This window comes from Vulpes lagopus, chromosome 6, assembly GCF_018345385.1.
Source record: "Vulpes lagopus strain Blue_001 chromosome 6, ASM1834538v1, whole genome shotgun sequence".
NCBI classification, from domain to species: Eukaryota; Metazoa; Chordata; class Mammalia; order Carnivora; family Canidae; genus Vulpes; species Vulpes lagopus.
The window spans coordinates 110021181-110041722 of NC_054829.1; the positions used below are offsets into that span (position 1 = coordinate 110021181).

At 35.4% G+C, this 20542-nt stretch overlaps 1 pseudogene; it reads right to left on the reverse strand.

Moving 5' to 3' along the window:
* LOC121492706 overlaps positions 1 to 19902 on the reverse strand; it is a 62808-nt pseudogene extending 42906 nt beyond the window's left edge.
* Between the last annotated feature and the right edge of the window lie 640 nt (positions 19903 to 20542).

Consider the following 20542-nt stretch of genomic DNA (forward strand, 5'->3'; position numbering starts at 1 on the left):
AATATTGAAAGTTCTAGTGCAGATCATTTGTGTTTGGGGCAAGATCATGCCATCTGCAACCCGGTAGTTTTTTTAGCATTATGTTAGATCCTAGTAGAAACAGAGTGTCTGACCATCAGACATTAAATAAATAACTATGTAGTCAGAATATCTAATTATGAGCAAGTACTATTAGATCCCCCAAATCAAGCAGGCTCAGCATCATCTCAGAGTAAAATGGAAGTAGTACCTCTGTGATCAGGTTCAAGAACGTCCACGGTTTGCTGAGTGAATACACAGCCAAGTCCCTCATGACACATAGCTCTATTACATCAATGCATCCATACCTCTCCCTTGGCATAATTAATCTATGGTCTCATGGGAGTTTCTTATGACTAGTTTCTTGGGGAGAAAAATCTCAAGTTGGTGCACAAATTGATTGACTTGTCATGTAGGTCAAGAAGAAAATTGTACTATGACACCACTGCTACTATAGGGACATTTTGGAGGGTACATGAAATATACTCCAGGTAAAATCCTCCCTGGGTACAGTTTTGGATAGTGCTTCCAGTATTCTCATTTGTTTGCAGATAGGGGGGACACAATATAAGAATTTACATAGACACATGAGTACTGGGAATGTCTTAATTAGTAGGTCAGAGTCCTGGGATGAGCAAGATTGGAAAATCAAATATAAGAATATTTGAGGAAGAGGCATGTGTAATGGTACTGTGGGAATTGGGACAAACATGTGGATGCCAATCAAAGGACATCCAAAGATGTAGTAAATAACCAAATAGGATGTCTTCACCTATAATGCCAGCTCTCCTGTGACTCAGCCATCCTGGCCCAATCTTGGGCTCATGAATGAAATAAACACAGTAGCAGAGAGGCTATGCCAACATGATGGGGTCCCTCTCACCCTTATCTCTTCCTCCCACTCAAGCTGATCTAGCTGTTTCTGCTGCTGAATGTCTGACCTATCAGCTAAATATGCCAATGCTGAACCCCCAGTATACCACAATTCCTCAGGGAGATCTACTAGACACCAAGTGGGAAGTTGATTACCTCATATTCTTCAATTCTAGAGAGAGCATCAACTCGTACTGGCTGGAATTATCTTATATTTCAGGTATAGATTTTTCTTTCTTCTCTCCAATTCTTCAGCCAGTTTTACTATCTAAGGACTCAGGGGATATCTAATCTACCATGAGGGGATCTAGCATAGCATTGCCTCTGACCAAAGGATTAGCTTTTAAGCAAAAGAGTCATGGCAGTGCACCATAAACATAGTATCCTAGTTCTACTACATACTGTTTATACCATGTGCTGGTTCTGTCACTTATCATACCTACCCATAACCTGCCAGACTTACAGGGTAATGGAACACCTTTCTGAAAATGTAGCTGAGATGCCAACTTGGAGATAACATCCTGTCTGGATGGTGCACTTTCTTTCACTATTTGGTAGCTGCCTTAAGCCCATGACAATTACATGGTATTATCTCAAGTAGTAGAACATATTAGTTCTGAAAAACAGGGATGAAAGCAGAAATGGCCTTGTCATATTACTCACAATTTTTTCTTGGTATTCCAGAATTTTAGGCTCTGTAATTCTATGGTTCTAGGGGACTGCCTCCACCAAGAAACATAACTAAAGTCATTTTAGAGTCCTTATATTAGACCAGTGGGCAGGAAAGGAAAGCGCTATTCTGACAGGGCTAATTGAACTTGATAATCTTGAAGCAGTAAGGCAGAAGAATATATTTGGAATTCACATTATCCACTTGAATATTCCCATGTTCAGTTGTAACCGTAAGTGGACAAGTACAGCAACTATATCCAGGTAAGGGCATTGAAATCAGAAACTCAGAACCTTTTGGGGTGAAACTCAGCTCAACCCATCAGCCAAGTCATTGTAGAGAAGGACAAGTAATTTTTCCCTCACTCTTTCAGGTTCTTGGTTGAATATACCTCCCCACAGAATAATGGGGAGAAAAAAATTACATGCATACCTACAGGAGCCCCACAAAGATATAATATTCAGAAGGCAGCCAGATAATTGAGACTTAAATACCATCCTAAGCTAAGAAAATGGATGGAGCTCTAGCCTTCAAAGAGAGGAAGACAACTCATGATAGCGTAGAGGAAGTATTTGATAAACAAAAATTAAAAAGTTATCTCTAGTAATTGTTCTTCTTTGGATATAGGCCTCCATTTAATGTCAATTTCCTTTATAAATGTAGATTTCCCTCACAAATAGGTAACTTCTATTCTGTTTTCAGAGCTTCTTCTGTATTTCCAGTTTCTTAAAAAAACAGCTCAAAATAATCTTTATACCAAAGCAGCATATTTTGGGGTGGCATAGTCTGCTGCTTTTCATGACCCAAACTAGCAGAACTCCCAGGCAAAGGGTAGGGGAATTCTATAGGCATGACCATAAAGTATGGAATCATGGCAAATATAAATAATTTATTTATAATATGTGGTATGTTGAGTATTATATGTTAAGCTCTGTGAGTTTTCACTTGTTAACAATGTAAAATTTTCATCAATCCCTGTACATGTACTGTGTTGTGTTGCTTCTCTGATTTTCATTAAAAGAAAAAATTTGCTCTTTTAACATACCAAAGATATAAATAAGGTGATTCAATCCATAAAGGAGAAACAAAATCCTTATGTTACCAGGTTTTGTGACCACCATGTAGCATGGATGGTAGAGATTGGAGATGATCATTATCAGTGATAGCCTTAGAACTAGATGCAGCTGTTGGTCCTATAGTTTCGTTGACTAACCTGTTCTTGTAGATTTCCCTAGAAATTATGACCAAGCAGTTAAAACCTGTGCTTAAATGGAATATATTTAACATAAGAAGCAAACAAGTCTGGGTGGCACAAAGGATAGCCTGTGGTGGAGATTATTGATACCCTACTTAGATACCCTTTACTAGCAGGCGCACCCATCCTCCTTGTGCCTTGACTGTGGGCTAATAACACTTCCGAGCTGCCTCCTTTTCTAGAGAATTGTACTCAACTAAAGCCAATTCACTCATCAAGCCTCCCATCCCTACTTCCCCATGCGGAGGCCGACCTCAGCCAATGACTGACATAGGGTATTAAAGGCTTGCCCCTTTGCCTCAAAGGAGAACTAATTTAATTGTGGCTTATGCTTGAGAAATTTCCCTGTGGAATTTCCCTGTGGAATCCAGCTGAAATTATTCTTTGTTGCAACCACATATTTGGTTAGTTTTTATCCTTACCACTCTCCTGCTTCCTTAATTCCTCTTATCTGAGACACTGTCTTCTAATAAATCAATTGTATTTCTGTCCCTGCCTAAGGAAACCTAAGACAACTGGGGAGTTTTGTGTATTTTGGTACTGATATAAAAGGTATGTTTGTTCTTAGTTCTGTCATATTTTATTTATGCTTTCTTGTTTTGTACTGTTTTGTTTTTGTATATTTCATCACATAGACCACTTCAATGTGTATTGCATTTCTGTTATGGTGGATAACCATTATAAGTTTTTACACTTAATCCTCCATTTTATTGAATTGAATCTATGAATAGTGTCAAAATCTGAGTATTTCCTTTTCCCTATCTCAATTTTCTTCTCCCAGTCTTTCTGTGAAAGAAAACACACAAAGTTTGTAAAAACACATAAAATTTTCTCATGTGTACATATAAACATATAAATGCATACATATAAATGTGTGTATAGGTATTTCTTTTAGCTGAACTCTCATTTAAAGTTAGTTAAAAATAGGCTCAGATTTGAAGAAAATGTTTGCTACCTTAAGTCATGAAAAGAATGATATCAAATATCAGTAATTGTATAAATACACTTTCTCATATAGAATTACCTTTGTTTCATTATTTTGGGGTTGATACTAAATTATAAATATTAATTTGTCTTCCATAATATACTATTTTTTCTCTATAACTTTTAACTTTATGTAATTTTTCTCATATTTTTGAGTTCTAATCAGTTGACTCTTAATGTGTTTAGTGGTGTCTTCTCTCCTTTGTGTTGTTCCTGATATGTGCCTTCATTTATGTGATTTTATTATTTTCTTCTTCTTTTTTAAGCCCCAAAAGCATGCATTTCATCTCCTCCTGCTACCAAAACATTTCTTCCCTGAATTGTTTTCTTTGCTTTGAGTTCTTGTTTTACAATAAAAATTTCATTATTTCAGATTTATTTTTTTCTGCCTTTTTAAAGTGAAACCTTAGGTCACGATTTTAGACCTTAAAAGTACACTCTTAAAGAGAAAAAAATCATGCTATGATTTTTATATTTATTTCCTCATATTTGGGGGATTATTGCATTTTTTTTCTTTTGATTTATAGCCTCTATCATTTTGACTTCTTTATCTCTACTGCTTCATCACTAACCACACATCACTGACTTTTTTAAATTTTATTTTCCTTTTGTTTTCTTCTTTGTGAATAATGCTTATATATTGTAATAACTTGTAAGCATACTATAGTATACTTAAGGCAGGTTAACTGTTTAGTGTTTTTTTTTTAATCTATTTATTTGAAAGAGAATGAAAACAGAGGCCCAAAGTGGGGGCTGGGGCACAGAGGGATAAGGAGAGAGAATACTCAAGCAGACTCTCTGCTGAGTGCAGAGCCTGACATGGGACTTGATCCCAAGACCCTGAGATCATGATGTGAGCTAAAATCAAGAGTAAGATGCTGAACTGACTGAGCCACCCAGGTACCCGTTTAGTGTTTAAACCAAACTGAGTTCATTTTATAAAATTGCAAGCATAAATTGACTCCATGGATTTATAAGTTATTTGAAAAAAAATTACTCTGATATCTGATCTAGAGGCATTCTACAAGTATTAAAAACAATAATTATTTCCAATAATTATTCTTGAGATCTGAGAAAGCTGCATATAATTTACATTATTCTTCTTAGGAATGTTTTTGAAAAGACTTAGTACACTGTGGCTTTCATGTAGCTTTGGGGGTGTTTACAATGCTGTATTATTGCTCAGGAATCAGCTTTGTGGTACCCAAGAACATAGGATATAAATCCTCTTTAAGACAGTGTCCTTGTCTATTAGAACATTTTAAAGATACTGTTTTAAGCTAATTCTATAATTTTTTTAAATGTTACTTATTTGCGAGAAAGAGAGAAAGAGAGAGAGAACATGTGGGAAGAGGGGCAGAGGGACAAAGGGACAAAGTAGACTCCCAGCTGAGAGTGGAGCCTGAGGGAGGCTCAATCCCAGGACCCTGAGATCATGACCTGAGTCAAAGGCAGACACTTAACCAACATCCCTGAAAACTGCCAAATGACAAAACTAAAAAAATTAGTAAAGACCTGATATCCTTTCTTCAAGGGAAAACAATCCATGTATTAGGGAAACGCAGTGCTTCACAAACAGTGGTGGGCTCTTTTATTATTTTTTTTTATTTATTTTTTATTTTTTATTTTTTTAGTGGTGGGCTCTTTTAGAGGGAATTTGGGTAAGAGAGAGTATTATAGAGGCATGCAGAAACAGGGCATGATTGGCTAGAAGTTCAAGGAATTTTTTTTTTTTTTTTTTTTTTAATGAGGCTAGAGGTCCTTTTTTCTAGGGTAAAGTAAGTTAGCTAAAGCTGAGTTGGAGGATTGTTGATTGGTGTTAGGTTTACTTGATGTTCTCCAGAAGAGCAGACTGACTTAGGTTTAGATTTACAATGTAGGCCCAGCCATTGGGGGTGGCCAATCATATTGGCAGTCCTGATATTTGCACTAACATAATCACTGTCTTCAGTAGATGCATAAACTTGTGTCATTTTAGTGACACAAGTGACTAAATTTTTCAGATGAGAAAATTGGGGTTGTGAAACAATCAAACTAGATTATAGAGCCAGATTAAGCAGTTTTAAAAGAACTTTACTCCTAGTTCATCTTCTTTCTGCTAATGCTCAAAATATATCTATATGACTCTACATAACTTTTATAAATTGACTTGCTAAAAACAAGACTGCCCATTTAAAACTCTCCTGTCATAAAATGATTAAGACTCCTTAATTCATAGATTTGCTAAAAGTAGAGTCTAATAAACTTACCTACTACCAAAATTCCTCAGATGTTTCAATTTCGAAAATACTAGTTGCAATGGAAAGTCAACAGTTGTCCTTGACTTCTTTTGCCTTCTGTTTTACCTATAACCTTCTCTTCTCTCAAAGGTCTTTTCCCAATATCAGGCCTTTACCTTCTAAGAGCCTTTTTTGGAAATTGGTTGATCTATACTATTCCTGGCAAGGTGCAATTGATACTTAACTAAATTTTGAGTTGAGGTTACTTAAATTACTTAAATCTGAACTTTTTAATGAGGTGGGTGAAGTGAGGAGACAGAGGTGTTGGTTCTCATGGTTACTTTAACCTAAATAGGTGGGGTGTTTGTTTTTTTCTTTTATCTTCGCCTATTTATCTGGAAAAGAAACCCTAGACTAGTCTTCAGAAGTCTGGAAGATGGTGACAAAATAGCTAAGAAATGGGCAAATGTTTGAATATTTTCAAAAATGTATTTAATCTGTACAGAGTAAATTTTTTTTCTTTCTAACATTTAGTAAGCATGCAGGACATGTATTAAAATTATTTATATGAATGTAGTTGAATGATTTTGTCTATAAAATTTTAGAGGGTAAGATATCTTAGGTAAAGGAAAGTACAAGACTTAGAATAATTGATTATGTTCCTGCCTGGCTCCTTACAAGCTCAGTGTGTCCTTGGACAAATTAATTTTCTGTTTGCAGTGTTCTCTTAAGTGCAAAGGGATACTCAAATATAATTACCTAATTTGGTTGTATTAAACAAGGAAAGTGTATGTAGAATATCTAGAAGATTTTTAAATTATAGATATTTTTATTAACAGAGTTCCCTTTTGGATCTCATGTTCTGATATTTTGTTACTCATAGATTAATGGTTTTATGAATTTAAATTACATAATTTATTCTTTTCTATGGACTGATTACAAACCAGTTTCTAATCAAGAACAATAGTTATCAACTTGCCTAAAAGAAGTGGGTATACATATTTGAAAATAGTGTTATGTACCTGTAGCACAATATATATTTCTTCCAATTTTTAAGATGTTATTATTGCTATCCTAATTTATTTTCTATTCCTCCCAATCTCTATGCAATGCCTTATATCAGAAAAAGTAAAATATTTAAAGAATAAATGTGCTGAGGACAGTCAGATACTTATCAAAGATATAGTAATCAAAGAATCATTATCCTTTTTCAATTTCATACAAACATTTATATTCCATAAAAGAAGCGTTCCTTTGCTTGTGTTGTGCCCAAGATTGCGAATCCAAGAAACCAGCAAGGAGCTGACACTGATGCAAGTGCAGGAGGGTTTATTTACAAGCTGGAGCTTGGGTCCAAGTATACCCGACACAGTGGAGTGGAGCAGGGACTTGGACCCCGAAGTGGGTTACAGCTGGTTTTTTTATAGGCTGGTCTAGGGGATTTTCAGAAGGGGTGGAGGAATTTCTCAAGTTCTGTTTATGTTCTGATATGGGGCTTTCAAGGGCATTGAGCTCTGTTCTCATTCTAAAATGGGACTTTCTACCATGGGCGTGGGCTCTGTTGTCTTTCTGATATGGGATTCTCTGCGGAGGACATTCTGCAGTTTCTCCCGTAAAGTTCAGCTCTTATTCACAGGGGCCGAAGATGGCTGTACTTGTGCTAATGCTAAACTTTAGGTGGGATGGCCTTAATTTTTCTCGGCCTCCACACTTGGAGTTTGTTTAGATACAATTAAATATTTTAATAATTATTTAAAATGTTAAAATCCCCTAAAACCTTTGTTTTAAACTCTTTTCTTAAGGTCTACTTGTATAAATAGAAACCAATATCTGAAAAAGATACATTTGAAGTTGGTCATCTTAATCATAGAAAATAAGTAGTTGAATACTATGTTACTTATTTTTATGTTAAATGCTAGGGGAGACACTGAATTTTGTAAATCATATAATTTAAGCAAAGAAATAATAGAATTTATGTTAAAAATGCATTAAAACATGGAATTGTTTATAAATAAAATAATCTGCTAGAAATTCTATAAGATTTAGAAAAAAGAAGCTAAGCAATTAAATGAAGAGGTTGAGGGAGGGAAAGTCCATGTCGGCCTTCAGGTTCTCTGGCCTGAATGTGAGAAATGTTGGTGGAGAGAGAATTTATTTTTTCTTTTAGCTTAAGATATATGATATTGTGATAGAGACATTGTATCCATCGGAGTTATTTCAGGAGACTAGGATGAAGGAATTTCAGTGAGAATTTTAAACTGAGGAATGAGACCCCATAGTCATTAACACTGAGTTTGAAAGATGAACATAAATGTACTTTCAGTAAAAATAACTTGAATGAACATAATTTTTTTAAATGGTTATAATTCTAAACTCTCCTTCTTTGAGCATTTTTATTCTTGATTGAAAACTTGGTCAAACCACAATAATACAGTATTTTAGTCTCTGGCTGCTATAAGAAAATACCATACTAGATAGGGTGGCTTAAACAATAAATATTTGTCATAATTCTAGGGGCTAGGAAGACCAAGGTACTGGCAGTTTTGGTTCAGGGTAGAGCCTTCTTTTGGGCTTGTAGACTGCCACCTTCTCAACATATCCTCACATGGCAGAGAGGAAGAGCAAGAACATGCAAGCAAGCACTGATCTCTTTATTTTCTAAGGATACTAATCCCATCATGGGAATCCCACCCTTATGACCTATCTAAAACTAATTACCTCCCATAAGTCCCTCTTCTAACTACCATCACTTTGAGAGTTAGGGCTTCAACATAAGAGGGAGTAGCACAGATATTCAGTACATAATGTGTGTTAAAGGATAGCTTACTCAATATTTATGTAACTTGACAGGCTCCACAATTATGTAAACAATGTAATATTTGTGCATAATTATACAAGGATGAAGAAAAATTCAAATCATTTTGGATAAGAGTTAATTTGTGTCTAGAGATCACAACTAAAAATATCTGAAATATAAGTTGTAGATTCCTAATTCCTGTTGTTAAGGTTACTTCAATATTATTCCCGTACCAATTTTTTTTTTTTTTTTTTTTTTTACAGAGTGGAATATTTCAGGACATAAAGGAAACAATAACTTAATACAAATGTGAGCTTCTTCAGATAAATGCTGAGGAACAACAGGTCATCAGGAACCTACTTATTTCCTGGTGTAGGTAAAGGCAACTCCTCAACCACCCTTTATCAAGTAGACAGAAACAGGTCTTAAATGGTCCATCCCCTGTCAATGGCCTGGCTCAAGGAGGAAGTAAGCAGGAGTTTATTGGGAAAAACATACAAAACTTCCAAATAAGGATATATAGACTGCAAAATGTGTAACAGGGCTAACCCTGACTTTCATTTCTTTCATGAGATTAAGTAAATTTTCAGTTTTATTTTATTTTTTTAATTTTTATTTATTTATGATAGTCATACACAGAGAGAGAGAGAGAGAGAGAGAGAGAGGCAGAGACATAGGCAGAGGGAGAAGCAGGCTCCATGCACCGGGAGCCTGACGTGGGACTCGATCCCGGGTCTCCAGGATCGCACCCTGGGCCAAAGGCAGGCGCTAAACCGCTGCACCACCCAGGGATCCCAATTTTCAGTTTTAATAATTCCATTTAAATTTTATAATCTCAATAAGGTGAGGATTAAGAAAACTATAAAAACATGGAAGCTGTAGCTTTAAAATGGTTCCTGTTTCTGAATAATTTTAATCAAAAAGAATTTCTTCTAATGTGATGCACATAGTTCCATAAAAATAATGGAATAACTGTCAAACTGCAAATTTTTTTTCTTGGTTGGAATTTAGTGTAGGGTGCAATGCCCTTTTCATCTTCACCAAGGAAAATATATTAAAAACTTTTTTTAAACTTTGAGCTTGACAAATTTTTTTCAAATTAAGTCTTCCTAGACTATGATAAAAACCAGTATATGGTGGAAAGTAGATTTTGTGAAGTATACAATTTATTTTGTGGTAATATACACTATTTTATAAATCTCCGCCATTTACTTAGGCAATGTTATGAATGCTCTCTAATGTGGGTGTCTGAAGAATGTACTGTGTTAGATGCCAGATAACCTCGTTTTGATTCCATTTAAATTATTCTTGGGATTACCCAAAAATCAGTAGGTGAACAAAGAATTGTAAGGAAAATCTTAGGAATATTTAGCAATAATGACTGTGAGAAATACATATCCTCAAAAATATGAAGAAACCTTGCACTGTTTGGGCAATGTGAGAATAACAGTATAAAATGAAGCCTGTGGAATATTTGTATTATGTGCTCTGCACTGCTCCTACTTCTGCATTTTCTAGAAGTACTCTTTAGGCAATCTTACATTAAATGAGTAAATTATATTAATAAATTTGGCCAGTATTGGTATATAATTTTCAATCAAATGTCACTTCCCTTCCCCCACACTTAAGTAACTTTTTAACTCAGTCTTTGTTTATTTTTTATTTTTTAAAAAGATTTCATTTATTTATTCATGACAGGCACACAGAGACAGGCAGAGACATAGGCAAAGGGAGAAGCAGGCTCCCTGTGGGGAGCCTGGTGCAGGACACAATCCCAGGATCCCAGGATCACACCTGAGCCAAAGGCAGATGCTCAACCACTAAGCCACCCAGGTGTCCCTTAGCCTCTGTTTAAATATATACTATAAATATATTTGTACCACATTGAAGACATTTAAAAATAAATTTTGAGGAAAAATTTGTTATTTTAAATAAGATCTTTATTTAAATTCTAGTTAGCTGACATATAGTGTAATATTCATTTCAGGAATAGAATTTAGTGATTCATCACTTACAGATAACAGTAGTGCTAATCATAAAAGTGCCTTCCTTAATACCCATCACCCATTTAGCCCATCCCCCACCCACCTCCCTCCATCATCCCTCAATCTGTTCTCCATTAAGAGTCTCTTTCTCCCCTTCCCACATGTTCATGTTTTTTTCCCCTAAATTCCACATATGAGTGAAATCATATGGTATTTGTCTTTCTCTGACTGCTTAGTTCACTTAGCATAAAACAATCTAGTTCTATTCATGTCACTGCAAATGGCAAGATTTCTTTCTTTTTGATGGCTAAGTAATATTCCAACTTATGTATACACCACCTCCTCTTTATCTATTCATCAGTCAATGGATACTTGGGATCTTTCTATAGTTGGCTATTGTTGATAATGCTACTATAAACATCAGGGTGCATGTACCCCTTTGAATCTGTAGTTTTATATCCTTTGGGTAAATACCTAGTCGTGCAATTACTAAATTGTAGGGTACTTCTATTTTTAACTTTTGAGGAGCCTCCATATCATTTCCAGAATGGCCACACCAGTTTGCATTCTCACCAACAGTGTAAGAGGGCTCCTCTTTCTCTGCATCCTCCACAACATCTCTTATTTCCTGTGTTGCTGACTTTAGCCATTCTGACAGGTGTGAGGTAGTATATCATTGTGGTTTTGAGTTTTATTTCCTTGATGATGGGTGATATAAAAGAATGATTTTGGGAATGCCTGAGTGGCTCAGCGGTTGAGCGCCTGCCTTTTGGCTAAGGGCATGATCCTGGATTCCCAGGTTTAGGTCCTGTATCAGGCTCCTTGCATGGCGCCTGCTTCTCCCTCTGCCTGTGTCTCTCATGAATAAATAAAATCTTTAAAAAATGATTTTTAATAATCAACAATGAGCAACTGAGAGCAACCATTAAAATCTAAGGCCTCAAAAATGAAGCTACCAACATCAATTAAAAGAAAATCAAGAGCAATTAAGTAAATGAGAAGACTCTTTAAAATAAAATTCAAACAATAAAAATTCCCAACAAAAATTTAATGTGGTTTTAAAAAAACTATTCATCTTGGGCCCAGAATTCTCTCATATAAAGGGAAGGCTATTCAGCAGATGATCCATGTGATAAGGTTCAAAATTTCTGCTGAAATTTGGTTCCTAATACAATAAGGTTCTTAGAAGTTCTTATGAAAATAGAGACAAAGCCATTTTTCACACAAGCCCAAAATCACAGGGACGGCTAGCAGAGAGCAAAATGCACACATCTTCTTGCTTACATTTGTCCTATGTATATTTTTAACTTACTCATGCAAAACAGCAACATAGGCTATTTTTGTTTCTATCTATTGCCTATGCTTTTCACAACAATATGAGAGGTAAGCTCAGCTTATATATATGTACGCATTTTCTTCTCTTTATTTGAAGACAAATGCCACAACTCACACTTGAAATTTGTGAAATAATATTAACCATTTGCCTCTTAATGCAATAAAAGGCTATTTTTGGTATTCAGTGGTTCCATAAAAAAACTTACAACCTTTAAAAATGAGTTTCAAACTTACCATTTTATGAAATTATGCATCCTGCATAGCACAGGTATTTACCCATTTCCTAAAACACCCAAAGTGATATAGAAGGAAATAGGCACTTCAGGGTGAAACAAAATGTATCCAGCATAGTTCTCTACTGTGGACAATAGTAGACAATAGGCTGGGAGCCTCCAGATTTCCCTTGGGGTGGCTATTGCTCTCTCCTTAGAAGGGGGTTTTTGAAGCAGCTCAGGTGTCCCACACATTTTGCCAAATAAAGGTTCTTATTCTTCATCACAAACAACATTCAGATACTTAATGTGGATTCTGAGTAACCATAAACTGAGTTTCCTTTATTATTATTTTTTTCCTGACCAGAAGACAAAATCTACAGATTCCATCTCTAGAAGGATTATGAGGTCTTTTTGGTAATTAAGCTCGGTAATTCAATTCCTAAGTATTACTTTTGTCTCTAGGATGTTAACCTTAAGTTATCTCCTTCTAAGTACCTTGGAGTATTGAAGTTCTGTCCTTAGATTCAGTATGAAAAGCAGAGTCCTTTGTGTAGTTTTCTCTAGCAAGTTACAGGACAAAGAATATCAGTTTTCAATAAATTGTGTATCATATCAAGTTAGGGAAAATGGGGCCAGGCAGGGCTAGGTAAGGGGGCCACAAAAGCAGGCTCACAAAATCCAAAAAATTCTGAAGTGTAAGAAAACCAGAGATAAGAGATAAGTGTAAGCAAACCAGACTACCCTGCCCTAGGTGTGGGCAGGAAGGGTGTCTTTCTTATGACAGTCATCTGTGAGCAACAAAGAATAACCAGACCCCAAAGAAGTAAGCCATTTAAGATGTTATCAATAGTCCTTACTCAATGTTGATGTCAATAGATAATGTTAGAAGTATTTAGGATCCCTGTTTGGCTTCCAATAAAAGACCAACCCTACAAGCCCTCAGTGGCAACCCTGTCAGGACCCCTCTCATTTCTGAGAGCTTTCTCTGTATCTTTACTTAGTACACTTCTTTACTTACTCTCCTGTGTCCGCCTGAGATTCATTCTTTGACTCTGTGAGACAAGAACCAAAGTCTCCCGTATCAATGTTATATTTAACAGATTTTTAAAAATTGATAGTTATTTATGAATAAGCTTTTGGTTTGATAAAAGCTAGTAATGGCATGTTAAAAGACAGTTTTCTTGTTAAGAAATATGACTTATGTACATTATGATTAGATAACATAAAAGTACGAAGTGGGGGAAGTGTTTATAATTTGTAATGAGTGAATCAAAAATATTACATTGTAACTCTAACCCCCCCAAATGGAGCTCTTTATCAAAGGAAGTTCTGGTTTCCCTTTTGACTGGTGAACTACTTGTAAATCATCAGTATATTCCTCACAATTAAAAAAAGAAAAGAAAAAGAAAAAAGAAAAGCTGAACACACTATAAATTAACATTAGCTCTCCCAGAGAATTGAAGTCAGAGGAAAAACCACTGCCCTAAAGACATGCAAATTCAGGGAATACAGATCAGCTTATCTGGAGTAGAAGCTGCTGGAACCAGTAATGGGTAGGAACATTAAATGATAATTCAGTGCATTGCCTAGGGCTAAGTGTGGGGTAGTTTAAGAGTTAAAAACTCCTGGGAATAGTCTCATAGTGAGTTTAACCTCTAGGACCCCCACCTGGTAGAGACCAAAAATCAAAAACAAAAACAAAAAAACCCTGTGTTTGGCCAACAAAATGGGAAAAGCAACCATTCTGAAAAAAGTGCAGAGGCTTTCCCATAACAAGAGCCTACCTAGCTTGGTAGAAGACTTCACCAGAATCTTACGGGATTTGGGAGAAGTGCTTCAACTCCCTAATCTGTTTGTCTCCCCTACAAAAAGGGGAGACCTGTGAAGGACTGAAGACTTGAAAAGGACATGTGAAGGTCACAGCCTGGGGAGATAGACTTTGAAAAGTGGATGATGAATTAAGACTTACACAGGTTGTATTTTAAGCACCCTTAAGATACCCAAGGGTAACTCTGCAGTGCCTCTAGATGCACAGACAGCTCAGGAGAGCAATCTGGGTGAATATATTCAGTTTGCGAATAATGAGGATAAAAGTAGTATTTGTACCCATGCAAAAAATATGGTCACACATAGCAAGCTAAGAGTGAGAAGCTAAGGCATCCAAGATTGAACCTTAGGTAACACCAGCTCTTAAAGGAATTGTAGAGGAAGAAAGCCAAATGGAGACAAATAGAACATTAAGATATGTCAGATAAGAAACTAGAGAAAATGGCCTTTTGAGAACTAAAGTAAGTATTGGAATATTCACTGCAAATGTGGTGATGGACTAGTGGCACATGAACTGAGGGCAGTGTTAAGAGATTGATATCATGGGCAAAATGTTTTAGATAATGTAGGGAAGGACCAAGACTAAAGAAATATGAAGACATCAAGTGACAAAGAAGAATTGTGGCTAGGGAATATGATATGTGAGTTTGAAGTTTCAGCTCTTATGATATAGAATGTGGTTCTGCCAATGGAGATCTCTAGTAGACCAGAGATAAAAGTGATTGGAATTGAGAGGAGTCAGGAACTATAAGCCAGTAGTGAATCAGTCCTCAGCACTGACAATGACATCATTAAGGAAAAAGGAAGGAAGAATGTGATCCTGGGACAACTGATGTAATGACAGATATTTTGATTTGGCAGTGATGAAAAATAGTGATTGCTTAAAAACAGATAATCTTTTTAAAATATATTAGATAAAACAAAAAACAGATCTAAAAATTAAATTTATATCTGATACTCTTGTTATTCTGATACTCTAAAATATTTTTCCTGTGATTCAAGTGATAAATATTTGAACTTCAGGGAAAATAACACGAACCCTGGCATGAAAGTAGAACTTGTTAATTCAAAAGTGATCTATATCTTCAAGAGAGAAACTCTGATTTAGGAAATTTGAACATATAATTAAAAACAATTATGATTTTCATGATTCTTATTTAATTGGTAATCTACATGGTTTTCATTCAATAGTTCACTTATACTATGAAATGGAGCATATGCACAGCTCATTCTCATTATTCAAAGTAGTTATGTTTTTTTTTTTTAAATTTTTATTTATTTATGATAGTCACACAGAGAGAGAGAGAGAGAGGCAGAGACATAGGCAGAGGGAGAAGCAGGCTCCATGCACCGGGAGCCCGATGTGGGATTCGATCCCAGGTCTCCAGGATCGCGCCCTGGGCCAAAGGCAGGCGCCAAACTGCTGCGCCACCCAGGGATCCCCCAAAGTAGTTATGTTTTAAAATGTACAAATATTGAATTAGCAAACCATTGCTCCTATGGGAAATAAAAGGTTAGGTTCCTGCAAACTTCTGGTCACAACATTTATCAACTAATCAATACATAAACTTGTTTTATGTGTGTTTCTGTTTAAAGACATTTCCTTTAATATATATTTTTGATTAAATGACATTGAACTCATGCACAATAACACTTTCAACTCATATCTTTGTGAAGCTTATCTAAAACATATATTTTGTCCTAAGAACATTTTAGCCTTCTTATACATACAAATAAATGCTGCATAGCACTTTACCATTTTACTTGGGACATTTTCAACAGCAGAATTACCAACAAAAGGCACAAAAATGTAAAAAACATGGCACAATGCAGACTGTGAGATGAACACTTATGAAATAGGAAGACCATCTTTGTTTGACTCAGCTGGGAACACGCTTTTTGGGCATCCCAAATTTTTTTGCTGCTCTGTGTATCTCCCTGAATATGTGAGAAACTTCCATGAGTATTAAATTTAGTATTAGGAACAAATTATAGTGAGCAAGCTAAACTACAAATATGAAATCCATGAATAATGAAAAATGACTTTGTGTGGGTGTGTATATGTACATATACATATGTATAATGTTCCATAGGAGTTGTTTACAGCATTCTATTGTTTAGCAAGTCCTTTATTTTTTCTCACCAAAAATATAAATGAATGGCCTTTCAGTCTACTCAAGTCAGCACATGGGAATAATCCTTGAGTTTAAACACAGCATTGAACATAATTTATCATCAAGTTTTTGTTAGGATACTTTTGGTTGTATGTGACAAAATCAACATGAATTGTTTTAAATATAGAGAGTAATTTTATAAGCATCTCTAATGCAACTCAAGACAGGAATCAGTGTGGGCTTCCATGTTGAACTATAATGAAGAACTTGAGTGTCTTCAGGTTCTTTCTCATTTTCATGTTTCTCTTCTGTCTACATACTTGTCTCTCATTAGCTTCCTCTCCCACAGTGAATTTAACAAAATATAGCCACCCATCTTTGTTGCATGAACAAAATTTCTAGGAGAATCGATACCATTATTCCCTAGAACAGTATTCACAGATCCACAGGGTATAAATTTGTTGATTATAAGAAAGGGTCAAACTTCTTTTCTTCTTTTTAAAAATATTTATTTATTTATTTATTTATTTATTTATTTATTTATTTGAGACAGAGAGAGAGAGAGAACATGAGCAGGAGGGGCAGAGGGAGTGAGAATCTCAAGCAGACTCCTCACTGAACATGGAGCCAGACTTGGGGCTTGATCTCATGACCATGACATTGTGCCTGAGCAGAAACCAAGAGTCTGATGCTTAACCAACTGTGCCACCCAGGCACCCTGGAAAAAAATCAAACTTATAAGTAAACTTTCTGGAACTAAGTGTTTATAATCAAACAGGATAAATGTTTATTTTACGAATTTTGCAAAAATAGTTTTTCTTTGCTAACTACAGCAGTGGTCATTTGTACCCAACTGTTGTCCTGAAATAATACTTTATGGGGCAGTCATACTAGGCAGTATTTAAAATGCTTTAACATATTGAGATACTTATGCTATATATACCTACCAATCACACTACTACATATCTAGCCATCACATCTTAATTTTTCAAATTGCAAGATAAGTTACTGAAAAATCTGAAATTAAAACAAAAACAACCACAAAATCTTATTGGTTCATGTGATTTTTAACTAAGATTTTACTGATTTAGAATATATATTTTTTCTTTAACATTAGCTGGATAGTAAAAAGTATAATTTTCCAAGCTTTTTACTTCAAGAAAGATCATCATTTTAAAATCACCTTAGACTACAATGTACTTTCATTTGGGGCCAAAAGCCTAAAATAGTATACTTTAGGTAAAATCCTAGTAGCATTATTTATTAATATTGTATAAAAATTAGAAAAAAATAGAATTCTTTATTATAGAGCACTTTGCATATGAATACATGAAATTGAGTACTTCTTTTCAGATTTAGTTGTCTCTTGATAAACCATAGATGTATATAACTCAGTTTGTGCATTATTTGTGTCTAATTTTGGTTTTAATGTATACCTATCTCAAGTTAGCTTCTATTTCTCAGGGTTCCCTCTTATAGATTATTCTCCAAACCACAGTATGTGTGCATTAAGGGAAAAAAAACTAAGAAAAGCATTAATATATGGGTATATTTTCTATAAACTTATAAACGAAAAGTGCCACTTAGAAAATTAGTTTAGGAATAACCATATAAGTGACCACTTATTCTATCCATTAAGATTGATAAATTAGTTTTTATAAAAAGAGGTTCAAATCTAAAGTTTTCCATCTGTAAAACTTGCTGTTCCCCTTTTGCCCCATTTTGAGCTACCCACTATAATTCCTAAAATTTAGTAATTATAATTGAGGTCATAACAACTAGCCTTTCACTATCACCCATAAAAATGAACAAAACTCAGAATTTATACTTTTTTTTGGTAATAATTAGAGAGGTCTGAGGTCTTCATACCAACATTTATGCTATAGGATTACAGCTTGTTTTGAAATCAATCACTGAATTCACTCCATTCAAATTTTGATAGTGCTTTAGGAAGGGATTTCTACCAAATGAGAACCTAAGCACTGTTTACAACTATCAGAGATTTTTGTGTTTTTCCAGGAATATTTCTGTAATGAGTCAAAATTCTGCAGCCAAAGACTAGAATTCAAATGCAGGGAAAACCAGATAAGAGAGAGGAAGGGCAAATAAGTCTCCCTGACAAGCACTTAATTAGCATCTTAGTGGGGTAGCTACACTCTGAAGGAGAAGTTGTGCTGATGCATGCTCTATCTTATAAAGGCAAAGAATCTAGGGTTTCTTTCTTCTTTTTTTTTCTTTTGTAAGAAGCTCTAGGTTCTTTTTCTGCAGTAATAGCTGAATGTACAAATCGTATTTAGATAACATCCTGACAAATGAATCCCCTTTGCTGCTCAAAACCCACTGGAATCATTAGAAATAACTGTCAGGGTAGATACAGAATTAAGTGAAGTGAACCCATTAGGAAGGGTTTTATTGTTACTGAGTGTTAGATCTATATTTTACTTGCCCTTTAACTTGTGCATTATCCTAGATGAATAACAACTTCAGTGAGGAAAACTGAAGCAATCGAAAAGAGATTGACAGTCTCCCCCATAATATCTACCTACATACCTGTATCAGTGTTCCTAAACTTGAACTTCTTTCTTGTTTTTAAGAAAGAATTCGTCCTGCATTTTTTTTCTGATGCATTATACCATCGGCATGCAAACATATTGTATCTCTCCCATCCTAAAACAAAAACAAGAAGATCCCCAAAACTATCTTTTGTCTTCCTCTATCTCCCAGCTCCTGTACCACTTCTCTCCTAATAACTAGAGTAAAGCTCCTTGAAAAGATTTTTCTTCTTACTGCATCTCCTATTCTCTCTTGAATGTGCTCTATTGATTTTTATTTTTATTTATTTATTTTTTACCCACTGACACATCAAGACTATTCTTAGTGAGGTAATGATAACCTTTTGTACACCCATCATAGTTCTCAGGTGAGGTTCTGTAAAAAAAGACAGATTAACAACAGAAATGTTTCCCAACATATGTATCATGCATGTAACACATAGGAGTACACAGATATGAGTAACTCAAAGAGGTGGTTTAGAATTCAGGCTTACATAGCAGCTTCAACAAAGATAGTAAATTTCTGGAGGAATTACAGGATGAAATAGTTTTAGGCTTCCAAGAGCCCCAAAGTATGGTGAGGTAAATATATGGGAAACTAGTAGATAATGGCTGGTTAGTAAAGTTTGTTATGTAGATTTCTTTTGGTGCAGACTCAAGGCTGATAGGGGTCTAAGGTGGTCTAGCGTGACTGGCTTTTCTTCTTCCTGGTAGAGAAGGAAGGAGGAACATCTCTGAAAATGTATGTTCTGTTTTTAGGCAAACAAGGGGAGGGCAGGGAGCTTTTCTTCTGTCTACTTCTCCATTACCTTCAGCTCAAAATAATCCTTATGCCAAATTGGCACATTGTAGGGTGATATATTCTGGTTTCCTTTAACTTCCACATTTCTAAATCCTATAGCATTCTCAATGCTCAACTTTCTTGACCTGTCAGTAGGAATTGACATAATTAGACCTCTGCTTCCATTAACACTTGCTTCACTTGGCTGCCAGTAACCATGTTCACTTGCTTTTGCCTTCTTAGTCCTTTTGCTGTTTTCTCCTTTTCTGTCAAACATCTTAATGTTGGAGCCTCTTTACCCTGTTGTCCTTCATCCCCTTTGTGATTTCATCCAGTTTCATGGCTTAAAATACTATCTATATTCTGATGACTCCAGATTAATATCTCCACCTTCAACCTCTTCCCCTGAATTTCAGGTCATCTGCTTATTTGACATCTCATTTGACTGTTCAATAAGCACCTCAAACTTGCCACATTTCACGCTTAGTTCCTAATATTTCCCCTAAAACCTGTTCTTCCTATATTTTGCCCCATCACAATATATGGTAACTCCATACTCGTAGCTGTAAACGCCAAGCTTGGTACTCACTTTGAGTCCTCTCTATACCTTTCACCCTAAATCTGAGGCAAATTCCGTTGACTATACCATCAAATATATCCATAAGTCATCTACTTCTCTCTACTGTTCTCCTCTCTACCACTATCAAAAAAAGGAGAATTCATCTGCCCAGTGAACAGCAAACCAATAAAAGACTGATGCTGAATTTTGATAGCAAAGAAAGAAATATAGGCTATTTATTAGTGTGGTACCATCCAGGAGAAAGGGGAGTTAATGTTCAAAGTCCTAAACTCCCTGATGGCTTATGAGTGAGAATTTTTAAGGGTAAAAATCAAGAGTAAAGGGTTCAGTGTTGTGG